This window comes from Capra hircus, assembly GCF_001704415.2.
Source record: "Capra hircus breed San Clemente chromosome X unlocalized genomic scaffold, ASM170441v1, whole genome shotgun sequence".
NCBI lineage: Eukaryota > Metazoa > Chordata > Mammalia > Artiodactyla > Bovidae > Capra > Capra hircus.
The window spans coordinates 1,593,719-1,614,578 of record NW_017189516.1 but is presented as its reverse complement, the minus strand read 5'-3'; positions in this window follow the sequence as shown (position 1 = coordinate 1,614,578).

The window sequence follows — 20,860 nt, the reverse complement described above, 5'->3', positions numbered from 1 at the left end:
TTCAATATACATCATTGTTAACTTTAGTCACAATACTCTATATCACCAGAAATTATTTATTTATAAATGGTAATTTGTACTTTTTGACTACCTTCACTTATTTTGCCCACACCAAATAGCAGATTGGCAACTACCTATCAACCCTCTGTATCTATTAGTACAAATCTCTTAGATTTCAAATATGATAAGATCATATAGGATTTCTCTTTCCTTGCCTAACATGTAGATACAAATGGCAAGGTTTCTTTTTTAATGGGTGAGTAGTATTCCTTTGTACACTACACCACATTTTATTCATCTGCCAATGCACACTAATATATTTACATATATTGACTAATTTACACAATTCTGCAATGAATATGGTAATGCAGTTTTTTTTAACATGATGATTTTGTTCTTTCACTTAAATATCCCAAGTGAAATTGATGAATCATATGGTAGTTCTATTTATAATTTTGTGAAGAACCTCCATACTGTTTTCTATAGTGGCCAGACTAATTTACATTTCCATCAATAGTGCATGAGGATTCCCTTTTCTCCACATTTTTGCACTTTTTGTTTCTTGTCTTTATGCTAGTAGCCACTATAAAAGGTATAAGATGATAGCTCATGGTTTTGATTTGCACTTCTCTGATGATGAATGATGCTTAGCACTTTTTTCATATTTATTTTGGATAGGTTTTCATTGAAAAAAAAGTCCATTCTGATGCTGTGATCATTGTTTAATTGGATTTTCCCCCCAATGACTTATATGAGTTACATTTAAACATTAGGTATTAACTCCTTTTAAGATATATGATTGGGCTTCCTTGTAGCTCAGACAGTAAAGCTTCTGCATACAATGCAGGAGAGCCGGGTTCGATCCCTGGGTCAGGAAGATCCCTTGGAGAAGGAAATGGCAACCCACTACAGTATTCATGCCTGGAAAATTCCATGGACCAAGGAGCCTTGTGGGCTACAGTCCATGAGGTTGCAAAGAGTTGGACACAACTGACTGACTTCATAATAAGATATATGATTAGCAAATATTTTCTCCTATGTGGGGAATTATCTTTCCTTTTTATTGTTATTTATTTATTTATTTATTACTTTACAATATTGTATTGATTTTGCCATATATCAACATGAATCTGCCACTGGTGTACATGAGTTGCCAATCCTGAACCCCCCTCCCACCTCCCTCCCCGTACCATCCCTCTGGATCATCCCAGTGCACCAGCCCCAAGCATTCTGGACCCTGCTTCAAACCTAGACTGGCGATTCGTTTCTTAAATGATATTATACATGTTTCAATGTCATTCTCCCAAATCATCCCACCTTCTTCCTCTCCCACAGAGTCCAAAAGACTGTTTTATACATCTGTGTCTCTTTTGCTGTCTCACATACAGGGTTATCATTACCATATTTCTAAATTCCATATATATGTATTAGTATACTGGTGTTTTTCTTTCTGGCTTACTTCACTCTGTATAATTGGCTCTAGTTTCATCCACCTCATTAGAATGGATTCAAATGTATTCTTTTTAATGGCTGAGTAATACTCCATTGTGTATATGTACAACAGCTTTCTTATCCATTCGTCTGCTGATGGACATCTAGGTTGCTTCCATGTCCTGGCTGTTATAAACAGTGCTGTGATGAACATTAGGGTACATGTGTCTCTTACAATTCTGGTTTCCTTGGTGTGTATGCCTAGCAGTGGGATTGCTGGGTCATAAGGCAGTTCTATTTCCAGTTTTTTAAGGAATCTCCACACTGTTCTCCATAGTGGCTGTACTAGATTGCATTCCCACCAACAGTGTAAGAGGGTTCCGTTTTCTCCACACCCTCTCCAGCATTTATTGCTTGTAGACTTTTGGATCACAGCCATTCTGACTGGCATGAAATGGTACTTCATTGTGGTTTTGATTTGCATTTCTCTGATGATGAGTGATGTTGAGCATCTTCTCACGTGTTAGCCATCTGCATGTCTTCTTTGGAGAAATGTCTATTTAGTTCTTTGGCCCATCTTTTGATTGGGTCATTTATTTTTTCTGGAAATGAGCTGCAGGAGTTGCTTGTATATTTTTGAGATTAGTTGTTTGTCAGTTGCTTCATTTGCTATGATTTTCTCCCATTCCAAAGGCTGTCTTTTCGCCTTGCTTAGAGTTTTCTTTGTTGTACAGAAGCTTTTAATTTTAATTAGGCCCCATTTGTTTATTTTTGCATTTATTTCCAGTATTCTGGGAAGTGGGTCATAGAGGATCCTGCTGTGATGTATGTCAGAGAGTGTTTTGCCTATGTTCTCCTCTAGGAGATTTATATTTTCTGGTCTTATGTTTAGATCTTTAATCCATTTTGAGTTTATTTTTGTTCATGGCATTAGAAAGTGTTCTAGTTTCATTCTTTTCCAAGTGGTTGACCAGTTTTCCCAGCACCACTTGTTAAAGAGATTGTCTTTTCTCCATTGTATATTCTTGCCTCCTTTGTCGAAGTTCAGGTGTCCATAGGTATGTGGATTTATCTCTGGGCTTTCTATTTTGTTCCACTGATCTATATTTCTGTCTTTGTGACATTACCATGCTGTCTTGATGACTGTGGCTTTGTAGTAGAGCCTGAAGTCAGGCAGGCTGATTCCTCCAGTTCCATTCTTCTTTCTCAAGATTGCTTTGGCTATTTGAGTTTTTTTGTATCTCCATACAAATTGTGAAATTATTTGTTCTAGCTCTGTGAAAAATACCGCTGGTAGCTTGATAGGGATTGCATTGAATCTATAGACTGCTTTGAGTAGTATACTCATTTTCACTCTATTGATTCTTCCCATCCATGAACATGGTATATTTCTCCATCTATTAGTGTCCTCTTTGATTTCTTTCACCAGTGTTTTAAAGTTTTCTATATATTGGTCTTTTGTTTCTTTAGGTAGATATATTCCTAATATTTTATTATTTTCATTGCCATGGTTAATGGAATTGTTTCCTTAATTTCTCTTTCTAGTTTCTCATTATTAGTGTATAGGAATGAAAGGGATTTCTGTGTGTTGATTTTATATCCTGAAACTTTATTATGTTCATTGATTAGGTCTAGTACTTTTCTGGTGGAATCTTTAGGGTTTTCTATGTAGAGGATCATGTTATCTTCAAACACTGAAAGTTTACTTCTTCTTTTCCAATTTGAACTCCTTTTATTTCTTTTTCTGCTCTGATTGCTGTGGCCAAAACTTCCAGAACTATGTTGAATAGTAGTGTTGAAAGTGGGCACCCTTGTCTTGTTCCTGACTTTAGGGAAAATGCTTTCAATTTTTCACCATTGAGGATAATGTTTGATATACATATATATGGGTTTGTTATATATAGATTATATTATGTTGAGGTATGTTCCTTCTATTCCTGCTTTCTGGAGAGTTTTTATCATAAATGGATGCTGAATTTTGTCAATGGCTTTCTCTACATCTATTGAGATAATCATATGGCTTTTATTTTTCAATTTGTTAATGTGGTGTATTACATTGATTGATTTTTGAATATTGAAGAATCCTTGCATCCCTGGGATAAAGCCCCCTTGGTCATGGTATATAATCTTTTTAATGTGTTGTTGGATTCTGATTACTAGAATTTTATTAAGGATTTTTGCACCTATGTTCATCAGTGATATTGGCCTCTAGTTTTTGTTTTTTTTTTTTTTTTTTTTTTAGCATCTTTGTCAGGTTTTGGTATTAGAACTTTAGTTTGATGTAGTTACAGTTGTTTACTTTTACTTTTGGTGTTAATTCCAAATAAGAATTACCAAGACAGATGTTAAGGAGCTCCTCCTTTACCTTTCCCTTTAGATCTTTTACGATTTCAGATCTTAAGTTCACTTTGAGCTGATTTTTGTTAATGTTATAACAAATTAGTCCAGTTTCATTCTTTTGCATGTGGCTGTTCTGTTTCAATAATACTGTTTATTGAAGAGACTATCCATTCAACATTTTACAGTATTGACTTCTTTTTCATAATTTAATTCTCCAAATTAATTGACCATAAGTGTGTGGGTTTGTTTCCGGACTCTGTATCATGTTCCATGAATCTCTATGTCTGTTTTGATGTCAATACCATAATGTATTGATTATTATACTTTGAAAGATAGTTTGAAATCAAGAAGTGTGAAGCATCTAGCTCTATTTCTCTTTCCTAATATTGCTTTGACTATTGGGGTCTTTTGTGATTCCACATAAATTGTAAGATTATTTGTTTTATTTCTGCAAAACATACCATTATACTTTGTTAAAGAATATTTAAAGATAGGCTTTACTTTTAAAGCAATTTTACATTCATAACAAAATTGAGCAGAAAGTACAGTAATTTCCAACATCTTCCATGTCCCCACACATGCATTGCTTTCCCCATTATCAATATCTCTCACTAGAGTGATATGTTTATTTATTTATTTAAAAAATTATTTCATATTGGGGTATAACTGATTAACGAAATATGTTGTGATAGTTTCAGGTGAACAGAGAAGTAATTCAGTCATACATATGCATGTATCCATTCTCCCCAAAATGCCCTCCCATCCAGGCTGCCACACAACATTGTGAGTTCCACATGCTATACAGTAGGTCTATGGTGGTTATTCATTTTAAACATAGCAGTGTGTACAGGTACATCCCCAACTCCCCAACTATTCCTACCCCCCAACCCTTCCCCCCCCAGCAACTATAAGTTCATTCTCCAAGTGTGTGAGCCTCTTTCTGTTTTATAAGTAAGCTCACTTATATATTTCTTTTTAGATTCCACATATAAGGGATGTTATACAGTGTTTATCCTTCTCTGTCTGACTTACCTCACTCAGTATGACATTCTCTATTTTCATGCAGTTTGCATCAAATGGCATTACTTCATTCTGTTAAATGGTTGAGTAATATTCCATTATAGGGTCTTGCTAGGTGCTCAGTGGTAAAGAATCTGCTTTCTGATTCAGGAAACAAAGGCTGACTCCTGGGTTAGGAAGATCTCCTGGAGAAGAAAATAGCAACCCACTCCAGTATTCTTGCCTGGGAAATCCCATGGACAGAAGCCTGGCAGGCTACAGTCTGTGGGGTTGCAAAAGAACTGGACACGGATTAGCAACTAAACAGCAACAACAATATTCCATTGTATATATGTACTACAATTTCTTTATCCATTCTTCTGTCAATGGGTATTTAGGTTTCTTCCATGTCTTGGCTATTGCAATTGTTGTTGTTCAGTTGCTAAGTCATGTCTTAACTCTTTGCATCCCCATTTTACTTCACTGTCTCCCAGAGTTTGTTCAGATTCATGTCCATTGAGTCAGTGATGCTATTTAACTGTCTCATCCTTTGCCACTCCCTTCTCTTTTTGCCTTCAATCTTTTCCAGCATTCAGTCTTTTCCAATGACTTGGTTTCGTGTATCAGGTAGTCAAAGTATTGGGCTTCAGCTTCACATCAGTCTTTCCAATGAATATTCAGAGTTGATTTCCTTTAGGATTGACTGATTTGATATCCCTGTGGTCCAAGGCACTCTCCAGAGTCTTCCATCACCACAATTTAAAAGCATCAATGTGAAGGAGCTAGAAGGCTTTAAGCAAATACTGAAAATGTATTTGCTCCACTCATGATGAAGGTTGGAAGCTAGGATGAGCATAACAAAGGGTTATGAGCATTCACCGAGTGCCCAAGGCTGGAAACGGATGACAAAGGGTCATACGCCTGGCCTTGAGGCGTTCGGAGGCTTCCTTCTGACCACCTGTTTCTGGGAACAAGGACTGTTGTTTCATGATAAGACTCCCTTTAGAGTTTCGCCAAAGCTATGTTATGACATGGGCGGTGGGAACTGTATTTTATGCTTGAATGCTTTGATGTTTTATCGAGAAAGGCTACGTGCAAGTCTGCTTTATGCTCTGCTCTCTGAGACCATATATCTGCAAAAGCTGGATAATAAAATTTGTCAGTCCACTAGAGGCTGGCCCTGAGTGTCCCCTTCAGAGTGTGGCCCTCCAAGCCTTACACATCAATTCCTCAGTGCTCAGTCTTTTTTACAATCCAAATATTACATCCATAATGACTACTGAAAAAGCCATAGCTTTGACTACATGGACTTTTGTTGGCAAAGTGATGTCCTTGTTTTTTAATATGTTATCTATGTTTTTCATAGCTTCGTTTCCAAGGAGTCATTCTAATTTCATGGCTGTAGTTACCATCTACAGTGATTCTGGGGTCTAAGAAACTCAAATCTGTTGCTGCTTCCATTTTTCCCCTTTTATTTGCCATGAAGTGATGGCACTGGATGTCATGATCTTAGTATGTTAAATGTTGAGTTGTGAGCCAGCTTTTTTACTATCTTCTTTCATGCTCATCCAGAATATTGTAAACAGTGCTACAATGAACATTGATGTACATATTTCCTTTTAAATCGTGTTTTTATCTGAATATTATGCCCAAGACTGTGAGTGTAGGTTAAATGGTAGCTATATTTTTAGTTTTTGAAGAAGCCTTCATGTAGTTCTCCATAACTTTGCATTTTTATTCTTTTTTTTTTCACCATATTTGTTAGTTTGTTTTGTTTTTGCTGCTTCATTCCCCAGTTGGCATCTTGCTTTTTTTTTGTTTTCCAGTTTGTGCTTTAGTTAGTTTTGTTCTTAACTAGTGGAAATCATATTTGGTTTCCTATATTTACAGGGTCAATCTATTGTACTTTATTTTTCTTAACTGTTTTGATTTTGTTTAGCGTGTATATGTATATGTGCATATTCCATTATTTTAGTTATTATTTGCCATATTTTATAATAGCCATTTCTCTGGGGTGCATTTTTAATTTTTTTTAAATTTTTTTACCTTACAATATTGTATTGGTTTTGCCATACATCAACATTAATCTGCCACGGGGGTGCATTTTTTTTGCTTCTTGCTTTTGTGTGTTTGTTTCAATCACATTTAATGCCATAACAAACCACCTGTGGAATCTCCATTCCCCAGCCAGAAATCAAGCCCTGAGCCTTTGGAGTGGGGACACTGACGCCAATAACCTGAACTACCAGAGAACTCCTAACCCTAGGGAGAATCAAATATTGAGAACACGCACAAAGGCAACCACTTGTATACAAGACCTAGCATCACCCAACTGCCAGTAGTACCTTGTGCAGGACACCTCATCCAAACAACAAACAAGAGAAAAATAAAAAAAAAAAACAATCATTAGCAGACAAGATAACCACCTGACTCAACCCTGCCTTTCATAGGAAAAAAAAAAAAAACAACTCACCTCTTCCCAGCAGAACACAAGCACAAGCCACACCCTACATGAAGGTTATGCAAAGCACTGTACCAACCTTATAAGGACAGAAACCAAAAGGAAGAAAAAATTCAACCTCAAAGACTGGGAAAAGGAGATTTCAAACACAATACGTTTCAAGCAATGAAAAGGCAGAGAAATACTGAACAAATGAAGGAACAACCTAGAAACATATAAGTCCAAATAAATGAAGAGAAAATAGGCAACTACCTGAAAAAGAATTCAGAATAATTATGGTAAAGGTAATCCAAAACCTCGAAAATAGAATAGAGAAAATTCAAGAATCAATTAAAAAAGGCCTAGAAGAAATAAAAAATAAACAACAGAGACAACACAATTACTGAAATCAGCACCACTCTACAAGGAATCAGTAGCAGAACATCTGAGGCAGAAGAAAGGATAAGTGAGTTGGATGGCAGAATGGTGGAAATAACTGCTGAAGAGCAGAATTAATTAAAAGAATGAAAAGAACTGAGGATAGTCTCAGAGGCTTCTGGGACAATATTAAACGTACCATCATTCTAATTACAGGGGTCCCAGAAGAAGAAGAACCAAAGAAAGGGTATGAAAAAAAATTAAGAGAATAGAGTTGAAAATTTCCCCAACGTGGGAAAGGAAATAGTCAGTCAAGTCCAAGAAGCTCAAAGAGTCCCATAAAGGATAAACCCAAGGAGAAGAAACACACCACAACACAAACTAACAAAATTAACAAAGATTAACCACAGAGAAAGTATATTAAAAGTAGCAAGGGAAAACACACACACACACAAAATGTACAATTCAGCAGAAACTCTGCATGCCAGAAGATAATGACAGAATATATTTAAAGTACTGAAAAGGAAAAATCTACAATTAAGATTACTCTACCTGACAAAGATCTCATTCAAAATTGATAGAGAAATCAAAAGCTTTACAGACAAGAAAAATTAAGATAATTTAGCACCATTAAACCAGTTTTACAACAAATGTTGAAGGGACTTTATAGACAGGGAAGATAAGAGAAGAAAAAGACCTACAAAAACAAACTCCAAACAATCAGAAATTGGTAATCAGTTCAGTTCAGTATGTCAGTTGTGTCCGATTTTTTGTGACCCCATGGACTGCAGCATGCCAATCCTCCCTGTCCATTACCAACTCACCTGTCATCGCAAACTCATGTCCACTGAGTCAGGAATGCCATCCAACCATTTCATCCTCTGTCGTCTCCTTCTCCTCCCACCTTCAATCTTTCCCAACATCAGGGTTTTTCAAATGAATCATCAATCAAACCTCATTAAATTTAAGAAAACTGAAATAGTATCAAGCATCTTTTCTGACCACAATGCTATGAGACTGATATCAATTATAAGAAAAAATTGTAAAAAACATAAACACTTGGAGATTAAAAAATACAGCTGTTAATAATGAACAGGTTAATGAAGGGAAATAAAAATATCCCTAAAAAACAAATGATAATGAAAACACAACAACTCAAAACCTATGGCATGCACCAAAAGGAGTTTTAAGAGGGAAGTTTATATTAATATAATCCTACCTCAAGAGACAAGAAATCATAGAATAGACAACCTTGTTTTACTCATAAAACAACTGAATAAAAAGAAGAATGAAAACTCCCAAAATTAGCACAAGGAAAGAAATCATAAAGATCTGAGCAGAAATAAAAAAAGAGAGAGAGAAAGAAACAATAATAAAGATTAATAAAGCTAAAAGCTGGTTCTATGAGAAGATAAACAAAATTGGCAAGCCTTTAGCCAGACTCATTAAGAGAAAAAGAAAAATCAAATAAACAAAACTAGAATGAAAAAGAAGAGGTTACAAGAGAAAATGCAGAAATGTAAAGGATTATAAGAGCCTATTATGAGCAACTCTATGATAATAAAATGGACAATCTGGAAGAAATGGACAGATTCTTTGAAAAATTCAGTCTTCAAAAACTGGACCAGGAAGAAATAGAAATTAGGAACATCCAAATTACAAGCACTGAAATCGAAACTGTGATAAAAAATCTCCCCCAAAGCAAATGCCCAGGGCCAGATGGCTTCACAGGTGAATTTTATCAGCATACAGACGTTAGCTATGCCTATCCTTCTAAAACTCTTTCAAAAAAAATTGCAGATTAAGGAACACTTCCAAACTCATTCTATGAGGCCACCATCACTCTGATACCAAAAGCAGGCAGAGACAACAAACACCAAAAAAATAAAATTACGGGTGAATATCATGAATGAATATAGATACAAGAATCCTCAAAATAATTCTAGCAAACAGAGTTAAAGAGGTGGGAGGGGGGTTCATGTTTGGGAACGCATGTAAGAATTAAAGATTTTAAAATTTAAAAAAAATAAAAAATTAAAAAAAAATAAAAATAAAACACAACACATTCTTAAGCTGAGAACCTCCTATAAATTCTTTCCCAGTCTATTAAAGCAATATTGATTTTTCTAAAAAAAAAAAAAAAGTTCATACACCATGATAAAATCAGGTTTATTCCAGAGATGCAAGGATTCTTCAATATATACAAATCAATCAATGTGATACATAATATTATCAAATCAAAAGATAAAAGCCATATGATAATCTAAATAGATGCAGAAAAAACATTTCACAAAATTCAGCACCCATTTATGATTTAAAAAAAATCTTCCAAAAATGGACATAGAAGGAACCTACATCAACACAGTAAAGGCCATATACGATAAGCCCACAGCAAACATTATCCTCAATGATGAAAAACTGAAAGCATTCCCTCTAAGATCAGAAACAAGGCAGTGTATCTACTCTCACCACTATTATTCAAAATAGTTTTGTAAGTCCTTGCTACAGCAATCAGAGAAGAAAAATAAATAAAAGGAATCCAGATTGGATAAAAAGTAAAACTCTCACTGTTTGCAGATGACATGATATTATATATAGAAAGCCCTAGATATAGTATCAGAAAATTACCAGAGTGAATCAGTGAATTTAGAAAAGTATCAGGATATATAATCAATACACAGAAATCACTTGCATTCCTAGTGAAAAATCAGAAAGAGAAATTAAGGAATCAATCCCATTCACCATTTCAGCAAAAATAATAAAAAAATCTAGTAATAAATCTACCAAAGGAGACAAAAAAACTGTATACAGAAAACTATAAGACACTGATGAGAGAAATCAAAGTGGACATAAACACATGGAGAGATATTACATGTCCCTGGGTTGGAAGAATCAATATTGTGAAAAGGACTATACTACCAAATGCAATCTACAGATTCAATAAGATCCCTATCAAATTACCAATGGCATTTTTCACAGAAATAGAACAAAAAGTTTCACAAGTCATATGGAAAAACATAAGATTCCAAATAGCCAAAGCAGTCTTGAGAATGAAGAATGGAGTTGGAGGAATCAACCTTCCTGACTTCAGACAATTATAAACTACAGTCATCAAGATAGTATGGTATTGGCATGCAAAAAAAGAAATATAGACAAATGTAACAAGACAGAAAGCCCAGAGATAAACCCACAAACCTATGGGTACCTTATTTTTGACAAAGGAGGCAAGATATACAATGGGGCAAAGATAGCCCTTTCAATAAGTGGTGCTGGGAAAATTGGACAGCTACATGTAACAGAATGAAATTAGAAAACTAAATTAGAGATACCAAGGGAACATTTCATGCAAAGATGGGCTCCATAAAGGACAGAAATGGTATGGATCTAACAGAAGCAGAAGGTATTAAGAAGAGCTGGCAAGAATACACAGAAGAATTGCACAAAAAAGAAGTTCATGACCAATAAAATCACGGTGATGTGATCACTCACCTAGAGACAGACATCCTGGAATGTGAAGTCAGGTGGGCCTTGGAAAGCATCACTACAAGCAAAACTAGTGGAGGTGATGGAATTCCTGTGGAGCTATTTCAAATCCTGAAAGATGATGCTATGAAAGTGCTGCTCTCAATATGCCAGCAAACTTGGAAAACTTAGCAGTGGCCACAGGACTGGAAAAGGTCAGTTTTCATTCCTATCCCAAAGAAAGACAATGCCAAAGAATGCTCAAACTACCACACAGTTGCACTCATCTCACATGCTAGTAAAGTAATGCTCAAAATTCTCCAAGCCAGGCTTCAGCAATACGTGAACTGTGAACTTCCAGCTGTTCAAGCTGGTTTTAGAAAAGGCAGAGGAACCAGATATCAAATTGCCAACATTTGCTGGATCATGGAAAAAGCAAGAGAGTTCCAGAAAAACATCTACTTCTGCTCTATTGACTAAGCCAAAGCCTTTGACTCTGTGGATCACAATAAGTTATGACCATCCTAGATAGCATTAAAAAGCAGAGACATTACTTTGCCAACAAAGGTCCATCTAGTCAAGGCTGTGGTTTTTCCAGTGGACATGTATGGATGTGAGAATTGGACTGTGAAGAAAGCTGAGCACCGAAGAATTGATGCTTTTGCACTGTGGTGTTGGATAAGACTCTTGAGAGTCCCTTGGACTGCAAGGAGATCCAACTAGTCCATTGCAAAGGAGATCAGTCCTGGGTGTTCTTTGGAAGGAATGATGCTAAAGGTGAAACTCCAGTACTTTGTCCACTTCATGCGAAGGGTTAACTCAATGGAGAAGACTCTGATGCTGGGAGGGATTGGGGGCAGGAGGAGAAGGGGACGACATAGGATGAGATGGCTGGATGGCATCACCAACTCGATGGAAGTGAGTTTGAGTGAACTCCGGGAGTTGGTGATGGACAGGGAGGCCTAGTGTGCTGCAATTCATGGGGTCGCAAAGAGTCAGACATAACTCAGCGACTGAACAGAACTAACACCATGCACAAAGATAAACTCAAAATGGATTAAAGACATAAATGTAAGAATAGAAACCATAAATCTCTTAGAGGAAAACATAGGCAGAACACTCGATGACATATATCACAACAAAATATTCTATGACCCATCTCCTAGAGTAATGAAAAAGAAAGAAAGAATAAACAAGTGGTACCCAATTAAACTTAAAGCCTTTTGCAGTAAAGGAAACTATGAACAAAATGAAAAGAGAGCCCTCAGAATGGAAGAAAATAATAGCAAATGAAACAACTGACACATGATTAACTTCAAAATGTACAAGAAGCATATGTAAGTCAATACCAGAAAAATAAACAACCCAATTAAAAAATGAGAGAAAGACCTAAACAGACATTTGTCTAAAGAAGACATATAGATGGCTAAAAACACATGAAAATATGCTCAATATCACTCATTTTTAGAGAAATGCAAATCAAAACTACAATGTAGTATTACCTCCACTCCAGTCAGAATGACCATCATCAAAATATCTACAAGTAATAAATGCTTGAGAGGGTGTGGAGAAAAGGGAACCCTCTTGCTGTGCTGGTGGGAATATAAATTGATACAGTCACTGTGGAAGATGGTATTAAGATTCCTTCAAAAAACTAGGGATAAAACCATCATATGACCCAGCAATCCCACTACTAGGCTTATACACTGAGGAAACCAAAATTGAAAAAGACATATTTACCCCAATGTTCATTGAAGCACTGTAGCTAGAATGTGGAAGTAACCTAGATATTTGTTGAAAGATGAATGTATAAAGAAACTGTGGTACATATATAAAATTGAATATTACTCAGCTATGAAAAAGAACACATTTGAGTCTGTTCTAATGAGGTGGTTGAACCTAGAGCCTGTTATCCAGAGTAAAGTAAGTCAGAAAGTGAAAGATAAGCATTGTATACTAATGTATATATATGGAATCTAGAAAGATGGTACTGAGGAAATTACTTGGAGGGCAGCAATGGAAAATCAGACATAGAGAACAGATTTAGGGGCATGGCAGGGGGAAGGAGAGGGTAAGCTGTATAGAGAGAGTAACACTGAAACTTCCATTACCATATGTAAAATAGATAGCCAATGGGAATTTGATGTATCACTCAGGGAACTCTAACATGGGCTCTGTAACAACCTAGAGGGATGGATGGGGAGGAAGTTGGGATGGAGGTTCAAAAGGGAGGGGACATATGTTTACGTATGGCTGATTCATGCTGATATCTGGAAAAAATATATATATGTAAAACAATTATCCTTCAGTTAAAAAATAAATAAATTTGCTAAAAAAGTAAGTAAATTTAAGAATAAACAATTAAAAAATATACTGGAGTGGATTGCCATCTTCCTGATCCAAGGATTAAACCTGGGTGTCCTGCATTGCCAGCAGATTCTTTACCATCTGAGCCACCAGGGAAGCCTACACACACACACAGACACACACACACAGACACACACACACAGACACACACACACACACAGATGTTATAAAACCAATTTTGCTTTTTTCTTTGAATCACTTTTTTCTTGCCTAATTGGTCTTGATATCTTCTGAATAAATGTGGCAAGAGTTGTTATATTTGTCTTATTTCTGATCTTACACGAAAAGCTTTCAACTTTTTACCATTAAAAATAATGTTAGGTGTGGGCTTTTTGTATATGATCTTTATTATGTTGAGTACATTTCCTCTATATACACTTTGTTGAGAGTGTTTTTTTTTTTAAATCATGGAATGTATTACATTTTACAAATGCTTTTTTACATCTTTTCAGATTATAATGTTATGTTTATTCTTTATTTTGTTAAAATGGTGTATCACATTGATAAATTTGTGCCTGTTTAGCCTTCTTTACCAGAGAAGGTAATGGCACCCCACTCCTGTACTCTTGCTTGGAAAATCCCAGGGATGGAGGAGCCTGGTGGGCTGCAGTCCATGGGGTCGCTAAGAGTCAGACACGACTGAGCAACTTAACTTTCACTTTTCAGTTTCATGAATTGGAGAAGGAAATGGCAACCCACTCCAGTGTTTTTGCCTGGGGAATCCCAGGGATCGGGGAGCCTGGTGGGCTGCCGTCTATGGGGTCGCACAGAGTCAGACACTACTGAAGAGAGTTAGCAGCAGCAGCAGCAGCAGCAGCCTTCTTTGCATCCCTGAACCAAAACCCATTTGTTCATAGAGTATAATATTTTAATGTACTGGTGAATTCAGTTTCCTAATATGTTGTTGAGGATTTTTATATCTATGTTTATCAGGGTTGTTAGACTATAATTTTATTATATTGTAGAGTCCATTTCTGATTTTGTTTCCAGGCTAATGCTAGTCTCATAAAATGAGTTTGTATGTGTTTGCATGTGTGCTAAGTTGCTTCAGTCACGTCCAGCTCTTTGCGACCTTATGGACTGTAGCTCACCAGGCTCCTCTGTCCAAGGGATTCTTCAGGCAAGAATACTAGAGTGGGTTGCCATGCCCTTCTCCAAGGGATCTCTCCTATCCAGGGATTGAACCTGAAACTCATGTCTACTACACTGGTAGGTGGGTTCTGTACCACTAACACTCCCTGGGAAGCCCGTTGTATATGTTTACTTCTCTTTCATTTTTGGGGAGAGTTTGAAAAGGATTGGTGGAGAGATTGCAAAGGATTGAAAAGGATAGGAGATTATTGACATCCTTTGATGGTGTCACATTTCTTTGATTTTTAATATTCCTTAATGTTTTGTGTTGTTGTCTTCCCATTTGAAAGTGTTCACCTCCTCCAGTTATTACTAACTGCCTTCTGAAGAGAAATATCATCCATCAGTCCTATTAGAGATCTTATGTTTTCTCATACCTTCTATGGTATATTTGATTCATGCTTCTTCCTCTGTCTCATGGCAAATTCTTAAATTTTATGCATTCTCTAAGTCCTGTAGTACAACAGAACAGGTGCTGACAGCCTTCCCTTTATTTTCTAAATGTGGTTCTAAATTGGAAGTTTATTGTCTCTCTCTGTCCTGCAGATTCATGCTAGCTTTCTGTGCATGCTCATTACTTACCTACCAGAACTTGCTTTCAATGTCACCATTAGGTACATTCATAGGGATCTGTCCACAGAAGAGAAGGACGTGTTGACGAGGCATGCAGAACTTCTGGGATGCCCATGAACTAGTTGGGTTGATCCATTGTTGGGCGTCCACAGTGGCTTATTGACAGGCTTCTTGATGGAGTCTGCAATGCAGGTGCTAGAACGCATGTCTCTTTAATGACCTCCAAGTATGCAGTATACCATACTTTCAGCCTCTTCCTTCCTAGCCATGTAACTCACAATTAATTACTCCTCTCCAATGCATCCAAACTTGTGTTTTTTTTTCTCAGTGGCATGTTGGGAAGTCTCTTCTGGAAACTTGTATTTCCACAAATGCTTTCTTGTTCATGGGTGATTTTCTGAAGCAGTGTTCTCCAGGGACACTTGGATCACTACTGAGAGAGACTGTAGTGGTTTCATTAGCAACTACAGAGTCCACAGATTAGACCAAGGTCTGTATTCTTGTTGCCTGATGCACAGGTGCCTGAGACTCTTCCTGGGTTTCCTGAAAAATAGTTCTGGTTACTACAACTCTTATGAGATGCTTTTTATATTTTAGTGGAAGCCAAATTGTTGTTTTTGAGGTGGGTTGCAAATGAGGGACGCCTTATTCAGCTATGTTTCTGAGATCACATTTTGAGATCTACAGAATATTTTCTATGTACCAGGTTCTGTATTGGGCACCAATGAAAAAATCATCCTTCACTTTTATTTACCCATGAATCTAAAGGTGGCATGAACCAGTTTCTACATATATGCCACTGTGGGCTCAAGCATAAAGTAATTTTGTAGATCAAGTAAATTTTGTAGATCAAGTACTTGGCTATTTCTAGCTACATGTACTGTGGTGCTCACTGCACTTCCATAAGGAATAAAAATTCCTCAAATAAATATGCATTAGAGGTTATTTTCAAGCCAAGAGACAGTTCTTTACAAATTGGAATGCAGTATACCATGCTATAATGGATGCCTGAAGTCTCTGTACTTACCAACTTTATGAAATGTCTTTTCCACCTTTATGACTGAGTCTCTGACATTGTAAATATGTGAGCTCTTTAACTTTAGTTATACATATTCTAATTAGATAAAAGTATTTGTTTTTAAAACTTTAGATTCTGGTATTATGAGAATATATAGAAGCCAATCCTCAGTTTATTTGTCTACCAATTTCCATGGCTGAAGTCTCTATATTCTACGTAGAAAAGATGGGTAAAACTACATGAAAAAGCAAGACTTCTCCAATTGATCCCTAATCTGTTTTTAACAATTTCATCAACCAATAATGACACCTACCTGTTCTTCATAGGTTCAGTGACAGTGCCAGGTTTCAGGAATGAGATTACGGATAAGAAAGTTCTTCTGCACTCAGTATGGCTGGTGCGCTTACGAACCATTACAGCTTTTGGATTTTATTATGTCTGGACGATTTTCCAAAATTTTATGATCATGGCGTTTTAGAACATTCTTGGATTGAAGCATGAATATATGTGGGCGATATTTTAGTCTATTCATGTACTGTGTAGTATTGTGTAGTACCAGTACTCATGTTCTGATCAATGACAGCATTGACCAAATGGAGCTTGACTGTCTCCAGTAGCATCAACTTCTTTGCTAAAAATTTAGAATTATGAAATTTATGAAGTTCTAGTGTTTGGTGTATGTAACATCCTCACAAGGGATTGTAATGGACCTCTGGAAGTCAGATCAGCACTGATTAAGACACACATCTAATTCTAAAATAAACTTTCAAAAATCTTTCACATTCCAAAGATAATTATTTTAGTTTATCACTTCATTTTGTGGACTTGAGTATCTTCAATCAATCTCCTGGGAAATACTAGGGATTTTAATGAACTCAGGAACCCCAGGAAACTTTCAAGGAATTAAAACACAAGTTCATTTCTATTCATATCCTGGTATATTTTTTCCCCTAGAGATATGCATCATGTTATTATTCAAGTATTCTACTCTCATCAAGTTAAAAAATAAATAAACTTTGAGATTTTACACTCCATCCATCTCTCTCTCTCTCTCCCTGTCTCTCTCTCTGTCCCCCTTTCTTTACCTCTATATTCTTTTTCAGTTCTGTTCAGTTCAGTTTAGTTCAGTTGCTCAGTTGTGTCCGACTCTTTGCGACCCCATGAATCGCAGCACGCCAGGCATCCCTGTCCATCACCAACTCCCGGAGTTCACTCAGACTCACATCCATCAAGTCAGTGATGCCATCCAGCCATCTCATCCTCGGTCGTCCACTTCTCCTCCTGCCCCTCATCCCTCCCAGCATCAGAGTCTTTTCCAATGAATCAACACTTTGCATGAGGTGGCCAAAGTACACCCAGGACTGATATCCTTTAGAATGAAATGGTTGGACCTCCTTGCAGTCCAAGAGACTCTCAAGAGTCTTCTCCAACACCACAGTTCAAAAGCATCAATTCTTCAGCACTCAGCTTTCTTCACAGTTCAACTGTCACATCCATACATGACCACTGGAAAAACCACAGCCTTGATTAGATGGGCATTTGTTGGCAAAGTAATGCCTCTGCTTTTTATTATGCTATCTAGGATGGTCATAACTTTCCTTTCAAGGAGTAAGTGTCTTTTAATTTCATGGATGCAATCACCATCTTCAGTGATTTTGGAGCCCCCAAAAATTAAAGTCTGACACTGTTTCCACTGTTTTCCCATGTATTTCTCATGAAGTGATGGGACCAGAGGCCATGATCTTAGTTTTCTGAATGTTGAGCTTTAAGCCAACTTTTTCGCTCTCCTCTTTCACTTTCATCAAGAGGCTTTTCAGTTCCTCTTCACTTTCTGCCATAAGGGTGGTATCATCTGCATATCTGCATATATTGATATTTCTCCCGGCAATCTTGATTCCAGCTTGTGCTTCTTCCAGCCCAGCATTTCTCATGATGTACTCTGCATATAAGTTAATTAAGCAGGGTGACAATATACAGCTTTGACATACTTCTTTTCCTATTTGGAACCAGCTTGTTGTTCCATGTCCAGTTCTAACTGTTGCTTCCTGACCTGCGTATAGGTTTCTCAAGAGGCAGGTCAGGTGGTCTGGTATTCCCATCTCTTTCAGAATTTTCCACAGTTGATTGTTATTCCTAGGTCTGTACATGCCCAATAGGCTACTGGAGATCAGTGGAGCAATAACTCCAGAAAGAATGAAGGGATTGAGAAAAAGCAAAAACAATACCCAGTTGTGGATGTGACTGGTGATAGAAGCAAGGTCTGATTCTCCTTCAGAGCTACATTTTATTAAGAGGCTGTCCACACATGGACACTTTGTGACATTTTATAAATAAAAATACAGAACATTCTGTATTTTGTTTGCCAACTCTAAAAGTTCTCAAGGTATTATTTACACTATTCACAGTTACTTCTCAGTTCACTCGAATCAGTCACCCACCTACACCCTTCTATTGAAACCCATTTTGCTCGTGATCTTTATGTTGAAAATTTATATTGAAAAAAAGAAAAAAAACCTAGTATATTTGGTTTCTTATCTTTCGACATTTTACCTCTCTCTTCTTAAAATACTCTTGTCCTTTGTTTGTTATACATTCAACTTTTAACTTTATCTGCTTTACCTCAAGCTTTTTACCTTTTCAATCTAGTCTTTAGATATGGAGTTCTTAGGATTTCACTCTGGGTGCTATTTTCTTTCTCTACTGAATTTCCTCTTAAGAGGAAATCTCATCCAGTCTTTAACAGATTCACACTTAACCTGCTATCTATAACAGGTTATAACTGAATTTTCTCTTAAGAAGAAATCTCATTCAGTCTTTAACAGATTAAAATTTAATCTTTTATCTATACACCATTTATTTTTTAGATCTGTGCTTCCTATTACCAAATTCCAGAATGTTGTCTTCAACTACCTACTTAACATCTGCATTTAAATGTATCCCAGGCAAGTAAAAGAAAATATTTTCTAAAATGAACATTTGACATTCCCTTATTCAACCTCTATCCTTGTAGTATAGTTGGAAATCAGGGAGCACAATACCTTCAGCTTTTTTCTTCTTAAAATTATTTTGGCCACTGCCGGTCATTCATGGTTAAATATAAATTTTGAATTATTTGTTTTAGTTCTGTGGAAAATGCCACCGGTATTTTCATAAGGATTACACTGAATCTCTAGAATACTTTGGGTAGTATGATTTTTATAGCAATATTATTTCTTCCAACCTATAAGCATAGTATATCTTTCCATTTGTTTGTATCATCTTTGCTTCATCAGTTTCTTATAGATTTTTTAGTATAGATCTTTTCCTTTCTTGGTAGATTTATCCCAAGATATTTTATTATTTTTGATGCAATTATAAATTTAATTATTCTCTTTATTTCTCATTTTGATAGGTGATTATTAGTGTGTAGAAAAACAACAGCTTTCTATATATTAATTTTATTTCCTACAACTTTACCAAATGCATTTATTAGTTCTAATATTTTTTGTTTGCATCTTTAGAATTTCCTATATAAAATATCATGTCATCTGCAAACTGTAATAGTTTCGTTTCTTTATTTCCATCTTTTCTTTCTTTCTAGTCTTATCGCTATGGCTTGGACTTCCAATATTACATTGAGAGACATAGTTAGAGTGGGCATCTTTGTCTTGTGCCTGATATTAGAGAAAATGTTTTTAGTTTGTCAACATTGAATAAGATGTTGGCTCTAGGTTTGTCATATATAGCCTTTATTATGTTGAAGTATGATTCCTCTATACTCTGTTGAAAGTTTTTATGATAAATGGATGTTGAGTTTTGTCAAAAGGTTTTTCTGTGTCTAATTGAAATAATCATATGATTTTTATTCTTCAATTTGTTAATGTGGTGTATCACATTTACTGATTTGTGAATATTGAACCATACTTGTATGTATCCTATTTGATCATGGTGCATGATCTGCTCAATGTATTATTAAAATCAGTTTTCTACTGTTTTGTTGAGGATATTATTATCTGTATTCATCAATGATGAAGACATGTAATTTTCCCTTTTTTTGTGGTGTTCTTGTCTTGTTTTGTGTAAAGGTGATGCTGGCCTCATAGAATGAGTTTAATTATGTTTCTTCTTCTTCAGTTTTTTGGAATAATTTGAGAAGTATAAGTGTTAATTTTTAAAATGTTTGGTAGAATTCACCTGTGGAGCAATCTTGCCCTAAGTTTTCCTTTGTTCTAGGTTTTAAAATTACTGATTCAAGTTCATTACTGGTAACTGATCCTTCATATTTTGTATTTCTTCCTGATTAAGTATTGGGAGATTGTACATTCCGAAGAATTTATCTATTCCTTCTAGGTTGTCCAATTTATTGTCATGTAATTGTTCCTAGTAATCTTACGATTTGCTTTATGGTGAATTAAAGCTTTTTGTTTGTTTACCTACATTTCATTTAATAGCCACTGAAAAGACTTTCATTTCTTCTCACTAATCCTGTCCATCAATTATGGTGTTGCTTGCAACTTCTCCTTTCTCTCTCTCTCTCTCTCTCTCTCTCTTTTTTTTTTAAATTTCTGGTTTTATTTGTTTGGGTTTTCTCTGTCTCTTTTTTTTGATGAATCTGGTAATGGTTAAGCTAATTTTCAAAAAGTGAGGGATGCCTTTATACAATATATTATTACTACCTATAGTTATCATATTGTCCGTTAGATTCCATAAATCATTAATCTTGCATAACTGAAGCTTTGTAT